A 21,609-nucleotide genomic window follows, 5' to 3' on the forward strand; every position below is an offset into this window, starting at 1 on the left:
GAGCGATTTAGCATCTTTCAGCTCATTGTTGTGGTTTGCAGCTTCACTGTTCAATTAATCTCTTCACTTTCTCATCAACCTTGAATTCCAGCCTGTTTTCACCAAAACACAGCTCTGAAAACCACTGCCTGCCCAACACCAAACAGCAATCAGCACAATAGAGGTGTGGTTTATTTTTAGTGAATGTAATTCATTGCCTCATCAGTTTCAGGAGTCTTAATTCACAAATAAACCTTTTTCTGCATTGTATCAGATTTTTTTGTTTATCTGTGTTTGAGTTTCTGGCAGTCTGACAAAAGCTGAAAGAAAGAGTCTTCTAATTTTCACATATCTAGCAAAGCCATTTTCATTGCAAGTCCTCTAAATTGTTGATCTCATAGTTAATGAAAGAACATAAACAAAATAATTGTGGCTAGATTTCTCAATAACAGATTATTGTTAAGTAATGTAACAAGGCCAGCCTTCACAATGAAGCTGTCTAAATTAAAAAGTAAACATTATTGTTATTAGTAATTATAAGTATAATTAAAGCACGGCGCAGTGTTACCGCACTGATGTTGGAGTCAAAAAGGTTGAGAGTGTTCTCCTTTAAACCTTTAAGGTTTTTGTTGAGTTTTAAGTAAATAATTTTACATTAAGTTGGGAAAATGCTAAATGAAACCTAAAACTAAACAATGGATTCAATACTGGATTTGCATTCAGTAAAGTTGTTGTGAACACATACATGCACACACACACACACACGCTTCTCTCCACACCTGTGGTCATGTTCTTTCGATCATGTTCGATACTTTCTCTCTGTCATTCCGATGTTCCCCAAATCCTTCTTCCGTCCTCCCCATTAACCCTTGCCCCTCCTGGCACATCCCCGTGGCTAAGCCGGCATTATCAGCGGCCTCATTAGGGCAGCATTAGTGTCAAAGATGGACACAGTGATATGGCTCCACAGCTGGTTTAGCAAAGCCAGAGAAGACCCCAAGCTGTTTTTTTTTTATCTTCTTTCCCCTCTTCTTGCTATTGTTTAGGGATGCCTCAGTTCTGACACTGAAGGTCAGAGGTCACTCGTTCACAGGAACCATGGCGCTCCTTCTCCCCAATGCACTGTCACTATGATTCACCACTCACACCGGTCCCTGTCACTCGGCCCCGACACAGCTGTCACTCACAAGCATGTGAATATGCAGAGCTCTCGCTCACGGGCAGACGCGTGCTTTTATCACTGGCAGCTCCTCACAGACCATCGTCTACTGAGAAATCACTGCATTTGCGATGATGCATAAAAAAAAAAAATCCGCTGACAGTAGCAGAGTCTTTTCTTTAACACAATAAAGTTAAAATTAACCTAGAGTGTATTCACTTTTACAGCCTGTAAATACAACAAGTTACAGTCGTAATATTTCATAGCTGAATTCAATCATATCTCAAAGGCGGCTGTTTATTTGATAACCTCCAAGGTTACCAAAAGATAAGGGAATTTATTTATGTAATTGCTTCCTGTGTTTTCACTTAACTTGTTATAATTATCAACGTGATGTTAGACTCGATTGCCAGATTTTTAGTGGAAAAAGAAAACCTAAACACATATTATTAGTTTGAATGTCAAACGTAACTAACAGAACAAAATTTTACTCTTATCCACTAACCCAAGTTGAATCAATCCTCTGGTCCAACATTTGCCATTGTTTTTTCATAATTTGACTGGCATACAACACCATTGAGTGTCTTTTGTACAATCAGACCCTCTCTATTTGAATAATCTTCCTAACTTCTCTTGAAGAACATTGTTCATTTGCACATCTTTCTGTCCTGAAAGAAGAAAAAGCAAACTATGAATTTATTGGCCTATTCTTAATCTCATTCAAATGTCAAATTCACTGTGCTTTGTTAGCATCTTTTCCACATGAAGCACAACGGTGTCAGACCCAAAGATAGAAGCCCAGCAAACTTGGCTCTGTGACCCAGATAGCAGCACTCAGGAAACCACTGCCCACATTCCCGTCGCCAGCAAATGGCTCCTTCTAATCATTAACACACAAATGGACCATGTTCTCATGTGTTTATGTGTGAGAGTTGTGTCTATGTGTGTGTGTGTGTGTGTGTGTGTGTGTGTGTGTGTGTGTGTGTGTGTGTGTGTGTGTGTGCGTGTGTGTGTGTGTGTGTTGACACACGGCTGTGATAGACATAAAAAGCCGAGACCCATTTAGAGCTCAGGTTTAAATTTAGCTGTGTAAGATTGCTCAGTCTTTACCTCTGTGTATGTTTGTGTCTGTGCTCTTTGTGTGTACAATACAAATGGATGTTTGAATGGGGTGTGCTTATCTATCAAAAAAGAAACCAGCAGATGTTGGTTGGAAAGGTGCTGTAATTTTTATGATGGAGCAAGAAGTGTTTGATCTGTGCGCCGCGTGTGTGAGTGAGAGAAATAGAGTTTTAAACTGCGTTTTTCAAGGACCTGCTCAAACCCAGCTCCTTCTTCTTGTGTTTGTATCTCATAAAAGTAGAAGAACACCAAAAAGACCTGTCAGGAGTCACTCTGATTTGTTTTCTTCTCCCCAGCCCCTTAAGGCTGTTCATAAAAAAAGAGAAAGGGAATGTAAAAAAGAAAGCAGCGCAGGTGAAGAGATGAAAAGCGAGTGGAGGCCTGACTCAACAGTAACAGGTGTTCAGGTGTGTAGAGGTGAGAGGATGTGTGTGTGTGTGGGACTGAGTGCGAGATGGTCTCTCGCGCCATTGCAGAAGTGATTGGCTTCACCTCTGTTGGGTGACTGGTGTCCTTAGCAATGGCCCTCCTCAGGGGTGGGGGGTCCGATTGGCTGCTTAGGCCCTGAGGGGACAGGTGAGGGTCGAAGTTCAGAGCCTATGGCGAAGATGCTTTGTGGGGCAGAAGAGAAGGGTTAAAAGTAGATGATCTGAGCACCTTATAAACAGTCACATCTACAGGAAAACTAGACCTGGAAAGATTAATTGATCTTAAGGCAGATGTTACAGGAGGAGTAATAACTTATACACATACAAAGACAGTTAAAACAAGAATAAAATAAGAGTGCAATGCAGCATCATTCATCTCACAATCATATACAGTGCTCATAAAAATATAAGACTTAAAGGAAATATATTTGCAAGCATTCATTTTTTCTAATTATAGTTATGCAGTTATGCTCTTTTCCTTAACAGTCCCTTTTCTTTTCTGCATATACCACAGAAAAGAAAAGCAGGGTATTGTTCAGATTATGAGTATGAATGGATAACTTCCTGCTGCTGGCATACAGAGTGGGTGTCTTAGTGTTTTTGTTATCTAGCCTGGGTGTTTTATCAGGATCAAACAGCAGCTTGGGCATTAGTTACAGAGGACTCTGCTCTTTTATCTGCAGTGGTGGGGATAATAATTCTGTTCATACAGTAAGCAGGAGCAACAGAGGTCGACTGTGTTCAAGGAAAGACGGCTAAAGAAGGGGATTTGGTGAAGTTGGTGGAGGGAATTCACCTACATAAGTCACACAGCGCAGCCAAGACACTGTAAGACACATGTTGTGATGTCTTTTGCTCAAGAGAAACTCGGCAGCTGTCAGTGGAAATGGAGAACGTGTCTGTTAAAACTATCTCCATCTGGGAGTTGCCTTAAAGTCCTTAACTTTCCATGAGGGTAGTAGCCTCATACACTTCCCCCTCCATTGTAGAAAATAGACGGAGGTATTGTTGTTCCAAAAGGACTGCCAACAAGTCTTCTAGATAAATATTTTTCTTCTCTGTGTAAAGGAAGTGCTCCTTCAAGGTGTGTGTTGGACTGTGTGAGTACCCCTAAAGGAAGGGCTGTTACTATCTCAACTGGTCCCAACAGAGGAGCTTAGGAATGGAGAACATGATGGCTTTCCTCACAGATACAGCAACTTCCTTTGCTTTCTGGAAACTGTTTTGAATCACAGTGGTGGACGGTAATTAAAGCAAGTTTATTAAAGTATATGTTTAAGGTACCCTGTGTTCGAGTAGTTCTAGTTTCGTACTTTATACTTCTTAGAGAAAATATTGTACTTTTTACTCCACATTCATCTATAATTACTACTCAATTAAAAAGACTAAAGCCCATTTTCAACACATTTTGAAAAACTGGTCAGTGTTTATGGGTCAGCTGTTCCATTTCTTGATTTTATGTAATTGAGTTTTTGAACGCCAGAATAAAACAATAATTACGGAAAGTCCAAAATATGAAATTGTGCGGTTGACTTTTTGTTTCCTTGAATATTTGTGCTCTCACATGCACATCACCCTGGTGATGTCTAGATATTCAGGGATCCAGTGCAGAGACAAAGACAACCACCTAAGCTGACATTTACACTTATGGGCGTTTTAGAGTCACTAGTTAACATGTTAACATGCACAGGGAGGACGGACAAACTTCACACAAGAGCTACAACCGTATTGAGTTTGATCTGATGACCTAGTGGCTATGAGGCAGACGTGTTAACCACTCCATCACCATGCTGTATTCATGATGGTTTATATCTACATAAACCAAATTTAAAAAACCTTAATAGTTCAAAACATCTTGATATTCTCCTCTACTTTGGTGGTGTATCGGATCTATGAGTCTCTATTAGGTGATTTCTTGGTTTCAGGAGACTTCCGCTCTTGGCTGAGCGAGGGTGGCCCCGCTCTAGACCTAAGACCCAGACATGGAGCAGGTATGGATTAACATAATCCTCCTAAATCATCTCCGTTGATGACAGCCAGACACTAAAGAGTCTGTGCATGCAGCACATCTACATATGCACATACTCTCTCCTCCACTAGCCCTCCCTCTTTTCAGTTCATACAAGGAAATCTTTGACATGATAATTACATGAAGTGCCTTTTCCCATACTATAAATCATCTTTGTCATTCTTTAAACAGATGAACATACTTGCAGACACCTGAACATTACTTACCACCTTGGGCAAGCACGGTATGCGGATACACACCCAGCAATTTGGTAATATTGCCCCAATTGATAATCAAGTATATAATGAGTGTATGGGAAGATTTGCCCACAGTGTATTTTAATGGCATATTAAATCATTGCCCTCTCGTTCTGACGAGATCTTTGAACTGTCAGGGAGCTGACATTTTCTTGCCAGATATATGGATTTTTTTGCCCAGCCCCCTCAATTTTAGTACAAGAGAATGCAAAGTGAGGGATGGGGAGGCGGGTGGGTGTCGTTTGATGTGTTCTTACTCTATTCAAAGTAAAATATCCCGTTGCTTTGAAGTGTTGCCTTAAAACCTTTCTCTGATTGGTTCTTGGGAAGCTTAGAGGTATTGTGCACACACTAGTTGGTTAGGTTTACATACAGTAGATGAGGTTGAAGGTGAAGGTGTGTTTGTGTGTGTGCGCGCGCTTATGTGCATACATGAAAATGTGTGCGCGTGCAATGATGTAGGTTGCCCTGCTTGCCAGGATCCCTTTATTCTAGCTATGGTACAAAGGCTGATGGGCTTTGGGGAATTGAATCACTCTGAGAGTTTGAGTGAGCAAGAGGAAATACCTTTAACAAGCAGAGTCAAAGTGTGATTAGCGTTCATTTTTTCCTCAAGTCGGTTAATTTATGTGTGTGCTGGCCTGTTCTGGTGACTCACATCCCTCAGGTAATGACACATTATCCCTCAACACACACACACAGTAAGCCCCTGCTACTTTATAGCCATGATCAAAAGCAGTACTCATACATGTTGTTTCATCACTCTTATCCACTAACCCAATCATTGCTTTTATTGCCAAACTTTAATTCCAAGTTATTGCTTTTATGATAAATCCTTCAGCTATGCTGGGACCAACTTTCATTTATGTTGAGCCCCCAAAACTTTTAAGGTCCAATCCTTTCTTTTACAACAAATCTGCAACTTTAATTCTTACATTTACTACAAACTGGCAACCTGAAGCCCAGTAGTTCTGTTTATGACAAACTCCTAACTGTAAGCCAACCGTGCAGCCTTAACGAGGCTTCTGCCAGTTTGGTCCGGCAATAATATAGTTCCCCCCAGCCCTCCCCAATTGGACACTAACGAGACGCCACACACTGACCTCTGCTGTGGCTCAAATTAGATGTAAATTGTGCCTGATTTTTATGATGGGTCCCTAACGCGATCCAGATCCCTCTGCCATTGCGGCCAGCGGGTCAACGCCGTGAGAACGTCGCTCTCCCTAATGGCATTTGGAGTGGTCGATGAGAGGGGTCGTGGGTAATGGTGACCTCACTGGCCTACACTTCACTTCCTTCTAATTAGAGCGCTGGACCAGATCAAAGGAGCCAACCGCATCTCAACAGGAGGGCTACTGAAGAAGTAGTGAGGGTAGTAAAGAGGAGGAGGAAGACGAGGGGGCAGAAGGTGGGTGAGGTATAAGCTTTTTCTATAAGTAATGGGGTGCAGTGAGGATGGGGGAGACTTAGTGTTTTCCTTTTTTGTTTTTTTCCTATTAGTCCTGGAGGTCAGTGGGGCACTGAACTTGCAGAGGTATGGACCTTTTTCTATATGTGGCATGAGTGCCTTTAAGAGGAGAGCTTAATAGAAAGATAGTGTAGGAGAGAAATATATTTGTGTGAGGGAGAGGGTGGAGAAAGTGATAGAGGATTAAGCACGGGAGAGAATAAACCATTATTTCCTGGCCTTTCAGAGAAGCCATGCACCTCAGTGCTGTCTGCTGGCCTGCTCTATGTCTGGCTACAGCTGTGTAGACGGACCCAGACACACAGGAAGTTGAACATTTAGCACTTCCTCACCCACGGATATGTTTGGCTAAAGCCCCCCAGTCCTAAACATATGGATAGAGTGAAGTAGATATGCCTGAACAGCGTTCTTCTGTTGTAGAAACCCTGGATACACAGGACCATCACACAATAACAAGTGTCAGATTACATCTGTTTCCACAGTTACTAATGGGTGCACAAGCATCCTGGATTAGAATATAAAATTAGGTATAAGTATTAACTTGGGGACATTTTGTTCCAGGATAAGAACAGTGTTAAGATAAAACAGTTCAGAGATTTCCTGAAAAGCACTGCTGTTAAAAGGTTATGGTGAATTTCTGTGAAATAATAAGTAATTTATTAAAAAAGTAGATACAGTAAATTGTTTGAAATGTAAATATATAAAGATTATGCTATAGTGGGCTACAGGGGTCTGGGTAGACCCATCTGCACATCCCCTTTGGGAAGGGAAAGCCCCAACTGACTTACTCCTAGGGGTTGACATGGGACTTGAACTTGGTTCGTTGCTATACACTAAGAAGTGAAAGCCATTTTCTGTTTTGTACCTCGCAGTTGTCTTAATGACACAGCTTGAAATCATACAGAAAAGGTGAAAATCAGTTGTGAGGACACTAATGTGAGATACTGGTGATGGATTTTAAAAGTGAAGTGGCTGATAACTGACTAACTGCATTTTTAACTCTTAAATAAAATTAAGTTAATTCACTCGTTACACATTTTAATAGGTGGTGGTACAGTTCAACAGAGCCACTGTGGAGCAGCTTTTTAAAAAAGTTGTGAAAAATGTTTGCGGGAAACACTAATACTCTCTGAGGATTTTAGAGAACACTGTGTTCTTTCACATCTATGGATCTTGTACATGTTAGGACACTATGTTCTCTGGAGTCAAGTTTCAAGAGAGAGCCCAGAAATACATCGGGCTGTTATGAATTCATTTTAAGTGCATTACATTTGTTGTGCTGGTGCTTTTGCATAACAATTAGTGTGAATCCTTATAGTGCATTACACCAATTTCTGCAATTTAATGACCAGGACATATCTGCCGTGATCTGGTACTTATTCATATGTTGTGTGTTTTTTGTTTTTTTGTACTAGATCAAACATAGTGCTAATATCTCCTATGTATTGTGTTCTGTGGAAAGGAGGATTGGGAATTTCATATACTTGGGGTTATGTGTAGGGATCAGCGAATAGTGAAGCTGCAGCCTGGGAAGTTTACGGTGCTTTGAAGGAACAAGAATTCCAGGAGCTTCCCGTAATCGTGGGATAAGGCTGTGTCATCCCTGTCACTCACCTGGATTTATCAGCAGGAAATCTGGAAGTGAGATGGCACCCCACCCCCCCCACCCTTCAGGAACTCCGGCAGGTCGAACAGCAGACAAAGAAAACCATAGTCACAGATGAGATGTGACTTGACATTGCACAGACTGCCGTCTCACGCTTTGTGAAAATATAAAATAGAAAAATAAAAAAATACGCTTTGTGTGTTTTTAACCAAACTACAAAGAGTATTTTGTTACCTCATAGATCAGGGTGATTAAAAACCTGTTTGTAAAAGTCAAAAACCAGACTCTCTTCAGTCAGCCCTGTACATCCCTCGGGGCAAACCAGTGAACTATGCACAACCCCCTACTATTGATGTTGACATATTCACTGACCTAGTCTATCAACACACACATAGACACACACATAATTGGTCTACCCTTCCGTGCTAAGCAGCCTTGATATCATCTGTGTCGTCTGATATGCTCTGATCTAAACGCACTATGCGTATGTACCCACCGGAGCACAAGACCTCCACTGGGCTCACTGACCCTGAGATGAGCTTCTCTCCAGGACCCTGTAGCGAAAGCACCTCTCTCATTTATGGGATGTACAGCCAACACAACCACAAATCACTGACTTGAACCAAGTTGCCAGGGTATGTGAATGAAATGTTATTTCATAGACAAAGAGCCACATTCAGAGAAATTGGCGTTTATGAATGAGGCTTTAAGGCTAGGTATTTTTAAACGCCTTTTTCTAAAGAATCACTGGAAATATTTTAAATTGCACATAGCATGTTAGACTCAGGCACAATTCTGGATTTTCATTGCTCCCAGTAGGGCTGCAAATAACAATTTGTTGCATCATAGAATAACAATTTAAACTATAAAAATATATAAAAAACAAATTCTAAGGTAGCGTTCTGTGTTCTCTGCTCTGTTTTCTTCTGATAATCCCCCCTCTTCATAAAACAACAAAAAACTGCAAATTCTCATATTTCAGTATTTAAAACCAAAGAATACTTATTTTTGCTCAATCTATTATTCCTACTATGGGATAAATTTTATGTCAGTTCATTATTGTATTGACAAATTATGTCAATTACTTAAATGTAAGACAATATGTAGCTATAATAAATAATTTTATTTATAATATTTATTTATGTGACAAAATGTGACAATTTGAGTAATTTAACAAGAACAAACAGAAGAAGAAACTATATTGATTTATATTATATATATGGCCCATTAATCAGTGATAAAATGTGCATATATAGATGGATATGGGTGTGCAGGAAGATTTAAAGTGTTGGACGTGACAGAAACTTATTTGTCCAAGCCCTGGCGTATTGATTGCAGAGATCTTTTATATGCATGCACAGGAAACATAAGGTACTGCTGCTCCAACAGACACACCTGTGATGTTTCATATAGTTGCTCAAGCATACAAATATGGTTGCACTCTAACCACCAGCTATCCACACCACCTCATTATGGTAACAATTATTTGTAATCAATTGGCCAAATTATAGAGCAATAACTGAGGTCTTATTGTGTGCAGAGGAACACAGCGGCCTTCTTCTCTTCTCCTCTGTCCGGCCCGAATGCATTATTTTGGGCTTGACCCCTTGCGCCCCTTGAACCCCTCCACACTCTTCCCAACTCCTAATACCTTCCTGTCTCCATTATGTGACCGTAGGGGGTCACACTGTGTAAAGGTCAGGGTTTAGGAGCAATGCTGTCAATCAGGAAAGCTCCAAAAATAGTTTTCATATAACTTTGCATACGAAAGAGCTGGAAGCTGTGATGCAACAGTGGTGAGTTATGTTTCCGCATCATTAACCACCTTTGCATAGAGCTTGGTGTGCACTCCCAAACAACCACACCTATACATCAATGTGATATTGTATATTGACGACACAACTGTATAGATGTTGTTTGACCCAAATACCAAGTTCATTGTTCACAACACAAAAGCAAAGTAACTGGTAGAAAACAGTTCTTTAAACTAACCCACTGGAATCCAGTGATAATAGCTGGGAGTAGAGGTGGCCAGGTTGTTAAAACGCTGGTAAAACCCTTGAGGTTGGCTGTAGCAGAACCCTGGCACTATATCCACGCCTCTCTGACGTGGAATGTTTGCTGGCAAAGACTCAGGCATCAGCCATGGTACTAACGCTGCAATGTAAATCAAGGATGCTCTGTTAGCGCTGCCGTATAAATCAATCACAGCCTTGCTAACATAGTCTGCAGGAGCTGAATGCGCCTGCATAGTAGGCTGCATTCCCAAACAGTGTCTCACCTGCACTGCGGTGACAACGTGACTGTTATTGTTTAGCAGGAATCTCTCTTTTTCTCTGTTAACACGCACACTTGCACCCACTCTCTGAGATATGTAGCTGCAACATGAGAATACTTCTTAAGGCTCTTGTGAATAGGACAGGGTGATGTACCTCATTACTTGACACGCAAATGACAAATGGTCTACTGTGTTGTAAGTATGTGCCAGCATCGCCAGTTACCTGGGAGCTAAGAGGACATAATTTTTTGTTACAAGCCTGGTTATGCATTCTTAAGCTTCTCTGCGTCTGCTTTAGGTGTTTAAAATACTCTTATCTGTATTGAAACAAAAAGCACTGCAGGGCTGAGAATGCTTTTTTGTTTGTTTTCTGTGCCTTTTATGACTTGTAATGCAGTAAACACACAAATATGTTATTGCATGTTGCAGCAAAATCTTGGCACTTAAATTTAATTAGTTACCAGTTTACTGTAATTTTGCGTTTGTAGGACTGAATAAATATTTTATTACATTCTGCCTCAGTCCAGCCACTTTTCTCATAAGTAAAATTAGGTTTTGAGTATTAGTTTACATTCCAAGCAAATGCACACCAGCTTAAAAATCAGCTATTAAGATGGGTGAAAAGAAAACCTATTTGACATTTCCCTCAAAGGAAAGACAAATCATAATAAATCACACCTGCGTGAGGTTGTAGTCCTCTTTTAAAGGATGTGGAGTGTTGTAGCTGCCTGTATCTGCTGCTATAAAGATTCCTGCCTTCTGACCCGGAAAGGCAGGCCTGTAATAAGAACCATCAAATCATGTGATTGATCACCTAACGCTGCCGAGAAGAGAGAACCCAACAGGCTGGATGGGCCGGTGCTTGCCAACGCTGAGCATGGTATGTGGGTGTCTGAGAAAAAAGTGAAGATGAGACATACAGAGCGAAAGAAAGAGAGAGTCTTGTTTAAAAAGGAGGATGGGAGGGCACTTTTTTCTTTTTCAAAAGAGATGACAGATGGAAGGAGAGACGCCGAAGAAACGAAAAAAGTGGAAAAACAAGACCAAAAGAAACTGACAAGAAGAGGAAAAGAAGGTCGAACGAGTCAAAAGGAGAGGGATCAGCGACAGAGACCCCATTAACCTGCAGCCAGGTGTAAATCACATGAAGGGAGGGGCTGCCAGTTGGCCTTGAATTGTGAAAAAGGACCTTGGTTGCTCCTATGTCATACTGCGCTGTTTCTCAACAGCTTTGTCTCAGCAGTTAAAATCCAAGTGAAGTGACATTCGCTTGACGGATGCCCTGCAAGCACAGTGAGGGGGTGAGGGAGTGGAGAAAAGTTGTGCAATTGTTCATATTCCATTTACATACTTGATGTCATGTTTAGGTTTTCTCAAAGCAGTTAAAGTCAGGTGGCTGCACATGCACATGCGTGGGAGGGGGGGTGACCAGACCGTGAACAGAGTGAACTTGAATTTGTTGAATGTGTGTGTCTAGGAACAAGATTCAATTCCCAGCCTAGAAGCTGTGATATGCCGGCGTTCTAATCTGCTCTGATCTGATTAGTTTCATGTATAAACTCTGTCCTGCAGGTGATGAGGGACGAGGACGCACTCACAAAGTTTCTCGAAGACCTCGTCACACCTGGAGTTTCCAACTTCCAGGCGTCACACTCGACTGAACGGAAGTCTGATGGCCTGATAAGGATCATGAGTTTTGAGATCGGGGTTCAACAAACTCTAGGGTGGAGAAAGATTATGGAGAATGAAACTGTGGGAAAGGAGCACTGGTTAAAAGTGGGGTTGGTATGTATGTATTCCTAGGTGGTGGGTTCAGAGGTGGGTGGGATTTGTGCATGTATGGGGTGGGTGACAGAATGATGATGGGGGCAAAGTCGAGCCCATAGCAGGTTTTTTCTTTTTTTTTTTTAAGGTGGAAAGGGTTGAATGATTAATGGGTTGAAGCCCCCAGGGCAAACCAAGGTTGAACATCCTGTACATTTCTGACATGTTACCTCACACAGAAAAAAAAGCAATTATCTAAGTATTTCTGAAACACTACAAGAAACACTAGTTTATTTAACATAGTTCTTAATAATAGTATTCTTTGCATGGTGCATTTGAAACATTGAGCCACAAGGCACAATGTAAATGCCTATTGGTGTTTAAACCTGGAAATTATATCGAACATTAATTCACACCCTGCAACTGTAAATCCTGTTGCTGCGTTACCCCAAGGAATACACAGGCGGCAAAAAGGTGCATTGTAAAATTTTTATGCATAAATAAAACCATAAAGGAACAATAGAGAGAGAGTGTGTGTGAGTGTGTGTGTGAAAAAACTTGAAGAGCAGCAGGGGTAAGACAGAGAGAGTGAGGGAGAGTGGTTCGAGCAGAAGTTGTTGTGCAAGTTAAGAAGGAATGCAAAGTGTTTGAAAAGATATTAGATGAAGCTGGCAGAACATTCTCCATGTTTGGCTGTGAAGCATTGTTGCAAACGCCAAGTCTCTTCCCTCCAGCGAGGTCTAGTACTACAGTTGAACAGAATGCACAGTAACACACACAGACTGTTTGCACACACAAACACACACACAATGCACACATGCATGTCGCCCAGGGGGCTGTTAACAGGCTATGCCGCGAGATAGGGCCTGGGGAATTTAGTCACTGTGTGAAATTGGTTTCGCTAGTTTGTGACAAGCAGATTATATAACAGCGATTGCATGACAGTTGTGACAGCTTAGTTTTCTGTATTTTACTGCATCTCACGAGCATCGCAAGAGCTAGTTGTAATTTTGTAATTAATTTTGATGAATAGACAATTGCAACACTGGTTTCCTTCCTCCTCCTCCGATTCCTCCAGTTGCTTTCTGATGTATCTCTGACCTACAGATGCACCAACAAGGATGGTGATTTGTTTTTTCCACTGACGTATTATTAGAACTGGTTACTGGGTCAAATCATGGTGCTCACTCACTCTCAAGAAAGTTGCTCAGTGATATATAGTCAGAGAGGAATCCTAATTCCTCTGTGTTCCAATCTGAAAAGTTGGATGATAATCTTGCAGCTCTTCTACTCTTTCTAAATTATATTGCACTGAACTGATCAAATTCAGGTAATAAAAGGAGTCATTTGGCTGGGTTTGCAAAACGTCCTTCTAACGTTAGTTTTTTAAACTGCTATACACCAACCATGCAGAAGTCACACCTACTGAATAGTAATAAAATAGAATAGTAATAGAATAAGTGCTTTTGTGAATGTGCAGTGCAGTTGCAGCAATATTGCTAGAAAATGTCATTAAGACCTTCAGAATCTTTGCTCAGGGTGAAAACAAAGCGTTCCAGCATCACAATTAGGTTGGCAAAAAGAGACGGGGTAAGTGAAATGACAGAGGTGAATAAACCTGTGTGCTCATGCCTTTGAATGACCTCTGAGCAGAGGCTCAATGCTGAAGGAAGGCACCACTGGTGCATGCTAAACTGGTCACTCACCAACAGCGCAGCTAGCCTCAGGACCACAGAATGTCCTCACACAGCATTTTTCCATTTTCTATGCATTGCAGAGAGAAAGCACCGAAGCTGATGAGAGCAAACACGGGCACAAACACACAGCGGCACTTAGGCCCTCGAAATCTGCTGACATGTCTGCTTCAACCAGGTGGCACTCAGTCTGTGGTGCTGCTGAGTAGTTCAGTTGTGACAACGCCGGTAGTGACACTCCTCACCCAAGGGTGACTGGAGGACAGAAGCAGACTGAAAAGCATTGGCTTATAGTCTAGGAGAGTGTAACAAATCACAGAACTTTCCAGTTAAAAGATGACGTAGATGTGTGAAAAACACATTATTATAATTAATTAGTATTTTAATTGTATGCTACATATGCTTCACTTTCTTTTCGTCATCTTTCATGGTATTTTGCACTTTACACTTTCGAAGCTCTGCTGTGGGCTCGGCGGCGTTTTACTGCTGACACACCTTCTGAGTTTCTAGACTGGAAATCAGACATCAGCCTTTTTGCTCTTGAGTTGTTTGGGTTGAGGAGGGGAAAGTGGGTCAGACTGAAAACACCCTGGGGAAGTAGAGGATGGAGCGAGCAGAGTACATGCATGTGTGTTTGTGTGTTTTTCAGTGGAGGGGGGTGAAAGTCTGCCTACTCATGCAAGATGACTAAACTCTTGAACCTCCCATGTTGCTCTAAAATCACCACAGTTGCCACTATGTTTCTCTATTAACACGCCACACATGCTGATCAAACATGTTGTATGTTTTATTAGAACGGGTGTTGTTTGAAATTTTTGGCATCGAAGCTAATGATTTTTGATTGGACATCCAAGAGCTGACAAACACAAAATGGAGAAAATAAGCAAATATTCATATTGGAGAAACTCAAATTGAAGCTAGATGCAGAAAATTCAATTGATTCAAGTGTTAATAATTATTGCTCTGCTGTAGGTACCAGTGCCTAAAAATACTTATAGTTTGACACTGATGCTTCTTTGGTGATTCATTAAAAAGTAGTATTTCTTATCTAAAAAGCTTTTTTTTTGTTTGACAGAACTTGACAATGGTCCCAAAATGTTAAATATTATGTGTTATTACCATCCTTTTTCCTTTATTTTGTTTATTTTGAGCCTCTGCCCGTGCTTGACTTGCCCCTGAACAGAACTGACAAAAAGTGGAACAGCAAAGAAAACAAACAGAGAAGTAAGGGTGAGAGGTGCAGACAGAAGGAGGAATAAAAGAGTAATGAGAGGAGATAGGCAGGCAGAGGCCACTAGTGAGCATCACCCTCTCTACTCTCTTCCTCGCTCCCTGCTGTGATAATGTCCCGCCTTGGTTCGTCTCATCCTCCAGCTCTCCAATTCCATCCTCCTTTACCGAGCCGAACAAGTTTCTGTCTGGTTTAATATCTTCTGTTTCTGTTCTCAACAGCAGGGAAGAATCAGCCAACAGGGTGAGAGACGTCGAGAGAAATGTGCAAGGGAAGGAACACACTTCCAGTTGGTTGTATAAAGCCATCAGTGTCCCTGTTAAGCTCTGCCATTCCTTCTGCTGTCTGTCCTCCTCACCCTCTGTCTAGTTATCAGAGTGTTTACTCAGCCTGGCATTGTCTCCTCTCTCCTCATTTTCAGAGAGAAACTCTGGGAGCAGAATGTGATTCATTACATTCACATGAAGACAGTGGGAGCAGCTGAAAAAAGACGTTTCACGGGTGGTGGGGGGGTGGGGATCTGCCCCATACACTGCCACTGAGTGGGAGGATATGAAAGCTTCCATGCCAGTGAGAGGTGGTGGTAAGGTGGTGTAGAAATGGAAAGAGGGGCCTCTCTGGACCTTGCCCCTGCTGATTGAGATGTACCCCACACAGGCAAACCCCACTTTGGGGTGGATCTTTGGCACAAACACCCCCTTTGGCCTCCGGGGAGCGCCAGTTCGAGTCAAGAGCCTGCTGGGAAGCAGCGTGTGGGGGAATGAACTTGATGTGCCACTGGATGGAGTCTAAAGGATCCTGCGAGTGGGGGAGACGGGTGAAGCGGGCGCGGGGTATAAGGGAAGGGGTGCTGCTCTGTGCCAGGGTTGCCCGGGTTACAAGCAGAAGGAAGAGGCATGATAGTCTTTCACTGTCTTGGACGACAGTGTTTTGTGTGTGTTGTTTTGTATGCAATGCTGTCTGGTTGTGTGTCGCTGCGCCGCTGTGGGGATGCTCCAATCCCTGCCGCTCTGGTGTCTTCACCGCTGCCCTTTGATCAGCACACACATAGTTTCACGGATACACACACACACACACTGCACATACAGGCATGAGCGGAGTGAGAGAAGTCTCCCACACTGCTTTGGTATCTGTGCCTCTTTTCTTTTGATGCCATACTGTACCCCATACGCACACACACACACTCAGATTACACTATAAGTCGACGCTGCTCAGTAATGTCTGGCAATTGGCCTTACTCAGTTGCTTTTATGATGGCCTAATCACAATAGTTTGAGAAATTATGGGCAAGCCGACAGATTGATTATATGTGCAGTGAGGTGCAGTGTGTGAGTGATTATGTGTGTCTGGTTTGTATTAGGGCTCTGTCGAAGGATGTAAGGCGGTTACTGTACTGTGAGCTACTGAGGTGTTCTGGTATCCATTTGGATGAATCAGCACTGATGACTGAACTGTGGAGAGAGACAGGGCTCACCCAGATAACTACTGCTCTTCCCTGATCAAACAAACCACCAGCAGAGACCTCTGTCATGCTCTTTCTCATTCCATTATCTCTTTTTTCTCCTCTGTGGTCTTTTCCTCTCTACCTCTTTCTCTATACCTCTTCATTCTTTCCAGTCTTTTTCCTTTTCCTTTCTGCCATTTACTCCCACATTTACTATATTCCTCTCCCTTACTTGTATTTAATCTGCCACTTGCAATTACTGTTATTCAGATCCTCGCGATTCCTAGTGTCATAGGCAGTGGGTCGGCAAGATAAAGGGAGAAAGAGAAAATGATGAGAGGAGAAATGATCCGTGATTCATCAGGGGTTAGAAAGAAAGAGGAAGTAACTTTTTTTTTCTTGTCTTTAAAGGCAGCAAAAATGATTCAACTGGAACTTTAAAAGAGGTGTTCAGGCTCCCAGGTGGAAATGTTATACCTGCACACAGATCTAGAATGACACAAGGAGGGATAAGGAGGATCAAAGGCGGTCTGGGGATAGGGAAGGCCAGACAATCAACCTAAAACAGATAATTGGCCAGTGTGGAGTTTATAATGGAGCTGTCAAAGGGCTCCCTTTTCACAGCACTGTGGTATTTGCATGTGTGTGTATGTGCAGATGCTACATGTATGTGGAGAGAGGTTTTTAAAGTAGCTCTCGAAGTCTCCACGTGCCTCTGGGAACATTTAGATGTCTATAAAGACAGAGAGACAAGAGAAAAATGTCCAAAGGAAGAGCAGAGTTGGTAACTTGTAGGATAATTTAGCTTGTGTGTTGTATATTCTGCAATATTGGGATGTTGTGTATGTTTTATAAGCATGTAATTCCAAATTGGTTCTTCTCCATCTCACAATTTCCAAATTAGCTTAATAGGTATTGATTAAGCTTTTTTAAATTATATAAAGTAGTGAAAATAGCTATTACAGTTTCCCCAGAGCTCATAGTGATGTCTTCAAATGAGAGGAAAGAAGACTGACTGTTCTAATCCCTCCTTGGTGGCCTGGCTTCCCTTCAGCACAACAGGTCCCATAATTACTCCCTCTCCACTGGCAGATCACACTCACAGCTCTAACAGCAGGGAACTGGCTAATACTCTTCATCCTCATCACACACACACATACACACACACACACACATACACACAGTCCCTGGTCCTGGATCTGTCTTGACATGGTGACACGCAGCAAGAGGACAGACAGAGGGGACAGTATATCGGTCGCTGGGACACTCTCCAAAATCTGTAAGAAAATCATTTGGCGGGCAGAAGGTGTAGTCAAGTGGTTGTTAGCGACGGCCACAACCCCTCTTGTGTGTCGGTCTCTTGCTGCCTCTGTGTACAGCTCACCTAATTAACACAGACACACAGCCAAGAGTTTGTTTGGCGGGAAAAAAAAAAAAGATAAGAGTTAAACTTGGCATGAACATATGAGAGTGAATGTGGTTTTGATGTGAATGCAGGTATATTGATAATGCACATACAGTATGCATCCTACATTATGTATATGTTAAATATATTATGATATATTCAAGGCCATATAATGATGTATGCATTACATAACTCTTTTTCACACTTGCATGTTTTTGGGAAATTAATCTTGATGCTTAAAAAATCTGTTACTGTAATTTAGGTGTGGTCCTAAAAGACCTTAAAGAGATCTGACAGAAAAAAGATTCTGCTTCCGCTTTGTAGTGTAATGACACATTTCTTTTTTGTTTTTTTTATATAAAGGCTAACTCGGGTAGAGAGTGAAAGTGGCCTCTGGAATGCACAGATGTACACCTTCCCTGCACTAGAGTTTTCATGTTTAATGAGCCGACCATAACGGACTACTCTGGACATTAATAATAGATTAGCAGTGTCTGGCTCCTGATAGCCGCCAAATAGCTTCTAAACATGATGGGATGACATATTCCTGAATCAATAAAGAACACAGTGCGCTCCAGCCCTCGCACATAATTCAGCCTCAGGAATGTGCAGTAGATCCTTCAGTGCTCTCGATTGATTTCCTGCATCTTATTTTAGTCATTGTAATTGTTTCAACTTGGTAAACTTGACTTCTGATCGCTCACTTTTCTTTGTGCAGCTGCAGCCATATTGTATTTGACACAGATGATCCACAACCCCCACAAACACGTCCATGCTGATGCTAAATGTGGATTTTAATCCCCACAGTGTGTATTGCATTGTTCGCACCCTTCCCACACACTCACTGTACGTAGGGGTCGTTGAGTCTTTATTCGAACATGTTTTCTGCTTAAAAGAAATTATTGTATGACAAAAACCACAATGTCATTAAACAATTGTTTATTGTGATTGGTGCAAAAAAATTATCATAGGGTCCAGCCCACTCTAGACTGGTAAGAAGAACAGAGATGAGAATATAGGTACATTAATATATCACATGAAATATTAAAAGTTGATCAGATTTTATCAGAAAACAAAATAGAAAATAGATTCAGAGCCTTTAATATTTTCTATAACATGAAATATTCAGAAGTCAAAGTCAGAATCCTCATCAACAAACTGTAGTTGATCTGCTTTATCAGGACTGTGTCATTATGGTTTTATTAGATGTAATTGAGAACCGGCACTCCCTATGCAACAAATAAACAACCTCACAGCTGTTGTCACATCCTGCGTTAAAAGTTTTGTTTAACTACATTCTGATTGGTACAAATAAATATGTGACATCACTCATTAATTAATTCACCTGAATGCTCTTTTTTAAAAAATAAAATATCGGCTTTATATTCGTATGTAATGTTAATTTAATGGGCAACAATTAGTGTTGATTGGTTTTAAAAAATCATCAGAACTTTGTCCGAGTGGGGTGACTTTGGTCTCTATGGCAACCAACCACTGTCAAGGGATAATGATCCCAATTCTCATTGGTGCACACACATATGACATCACATTTTCAAACCGTCCTATAGACGAATGCCTTCTAAGGATTGATGAACATACCGAACAGTGATATTATATATTAACATCTGACTATATTTAACATTGATTAAGCCTGTGTGTAAATGCTGCTGTGTTTGCTCATGATTTCTCAACTTTGGTTGGTTCTTTCCATCCAAAATCACAGATTTCATCCAAGATCCTACATAAGTTCTGTCCCAGTGGAGAGCTCTCGCTCTTATCATCATCATTCTGTAGCACAGTTATTTCAAGATAAGATAACCATCCTTAATCATGCAGTCGGTCCTCCTCTCTCTTGTCCCACCCACCTCAACCAACCATGACCCCCCCATGGGGGTCATACAATGACTGTCATGCATATCATTATTGGTGGGGGCCCTCCTTCCCCTCTGGGGGTCCCTCATGACAAAGGATGAAAGTGTTCCGTCTGGGGGAAGGGGCTGGCCGGGCTGAGGTTGGGGTGAAGAGCCCTGCGTCCTCCTCCGGGTCGGGATAAGACCCAGCAGGGCTTTCTTCACGCTAATAGGCACGACCCCTGAACCCCACACAAAGAGCATCACTTCAGGAGCCATGGGCACTCAGTGTGGGAGAGCAAGGAGGAACCAATAGAAGCAGGCTGGGGGCTCTGGGTGCTTTTGAGAGAGTTGGACCACTGACTTGACAGAGGAAAGAAACAAGAGAGCAGGAGGGAGAAAAAAGACCAGGAGAGGGGGAAAGGAGATAAGGGCAAGATTTTGTGTTTTTGTTTAGGGGAAGGGGCTTGTTGCAAAAGTTCAAAGGGCTTCCCTTTTAGTGCAAGTGTCTCCTTTTTCCTGCTTTTCTTCTCCTATTCTTTCTGTCTGTTAATGGCTTAAGGTGGAGACATTATTGTGCCTTTCAGATTCCTGCGTAATTACTTGAAGTTACTGCAGTATCAGTTATTGTGTTTGTTTGTTTATCCATCCACATGCAGGCATGCAACATGAAATTATTCAAGCTGATGATGTATAGGCCAGACGTAGAACAGCCAAGATGAATGTGCAGATGTACAAATGAGCAAATGTATTTTTGTCTTTTAACCAGTATGGTACAGCGTGTTATCCAAGCAATAACAGATTAATATTTCTCGGTGTCATGTGCTATTGTACTGCTATGCAAATAGTTGTCTCGAGGGGACAATAAAGTTATTGATTAATTGCTAATAGTTACCAACCTCTTTACCTGAGGAAGCTTAGTGCATACAGTACATGGAATATATCCTGTAAAAGCAAATATATAGAAACAACCATGATAAAGATTCGTGCCCAGACTACATGAAACAGTGAAGACGGCTAAAAGCAATAGTGCAACAACCATGTGTTTACTGTCACGTGTTTATTATGCCAATATTAAACATTTTGCTGTGTAACACACTGGCCTGCACAGACTTTTGACATCCCTCTAGTAACTTGTTGTGAGCTGTGAACTTTCTCCGATGCTGAGCAGTTATCTTTTAACATTGGAGTTATGGTATGTAAGATAACAGGTTTGGAGTACAGTAAAGGAGGCAGGGCTGTGATGAGAAAAGAATAGCTTTAGTGGGGTGTGTTGTGGGAACCAGAGGCCCCTCCTAGCCTCCTTGTTTCAGCTCCGTTGATCAGAGGGGAAGGGGTGAGAGGGATGGGGTGCTCTACCTGCATGTGTGAGCAGTCCACTTTTGGTTCTGGTATAATCCGTCCACAATGCCTCTGCCTCTCTTTGCCCTCCCCTCCTACTCCACCTTGAGCCTTCAGTGTGACAGTTCTCAAACAAAGCTCTCAGCGTTTTACACACACACACACACACACACACACACACACACACACACACACACACACACACACACACACTGAGGAGTAAATATATAGTCTAGGAAGAATGAGGGATGAGTGAAAGAGGGGGAGAAATAGAAAGTGAGAATTTAAAACAAACACCGACCTTTTGACCTCGTATCTGACGCAGGCGGATGGGTTATCTTCATCTCTTCATGTCTAATTGCTTTCGTTGACAGTGCCTCAGACATGTATGACAAGCTGTAGCAGAAAATTACGTTGTTAGGTGTTGGATGTAGTACTGAAATTGTCTTTGTTTGTTTGGAGCCGCAGATAGGAAGCGGGTGTCACACACCCCACTGCACACCATCAATAAAGACACCTCTACTTTCACAGCACATGCTGAATCAGATTTCTACACCACGTGCACATGGATACCT

This window comes from Anabas testudineus, chromosome 24 (genome assembly GCF_900324465.2).
Source record: "Anabas testudineus chromosome 24, fAnaTes1.2, whole genome shotgun sequence".
In the NCBI taxonomy this organism is placed as follows: domain Eukaryota; kingdom Metazoa; phylum Chordata; class Actinopteri; order Anabantiformes; family Anabantidae; genus Anabas; species Anabas testudineus.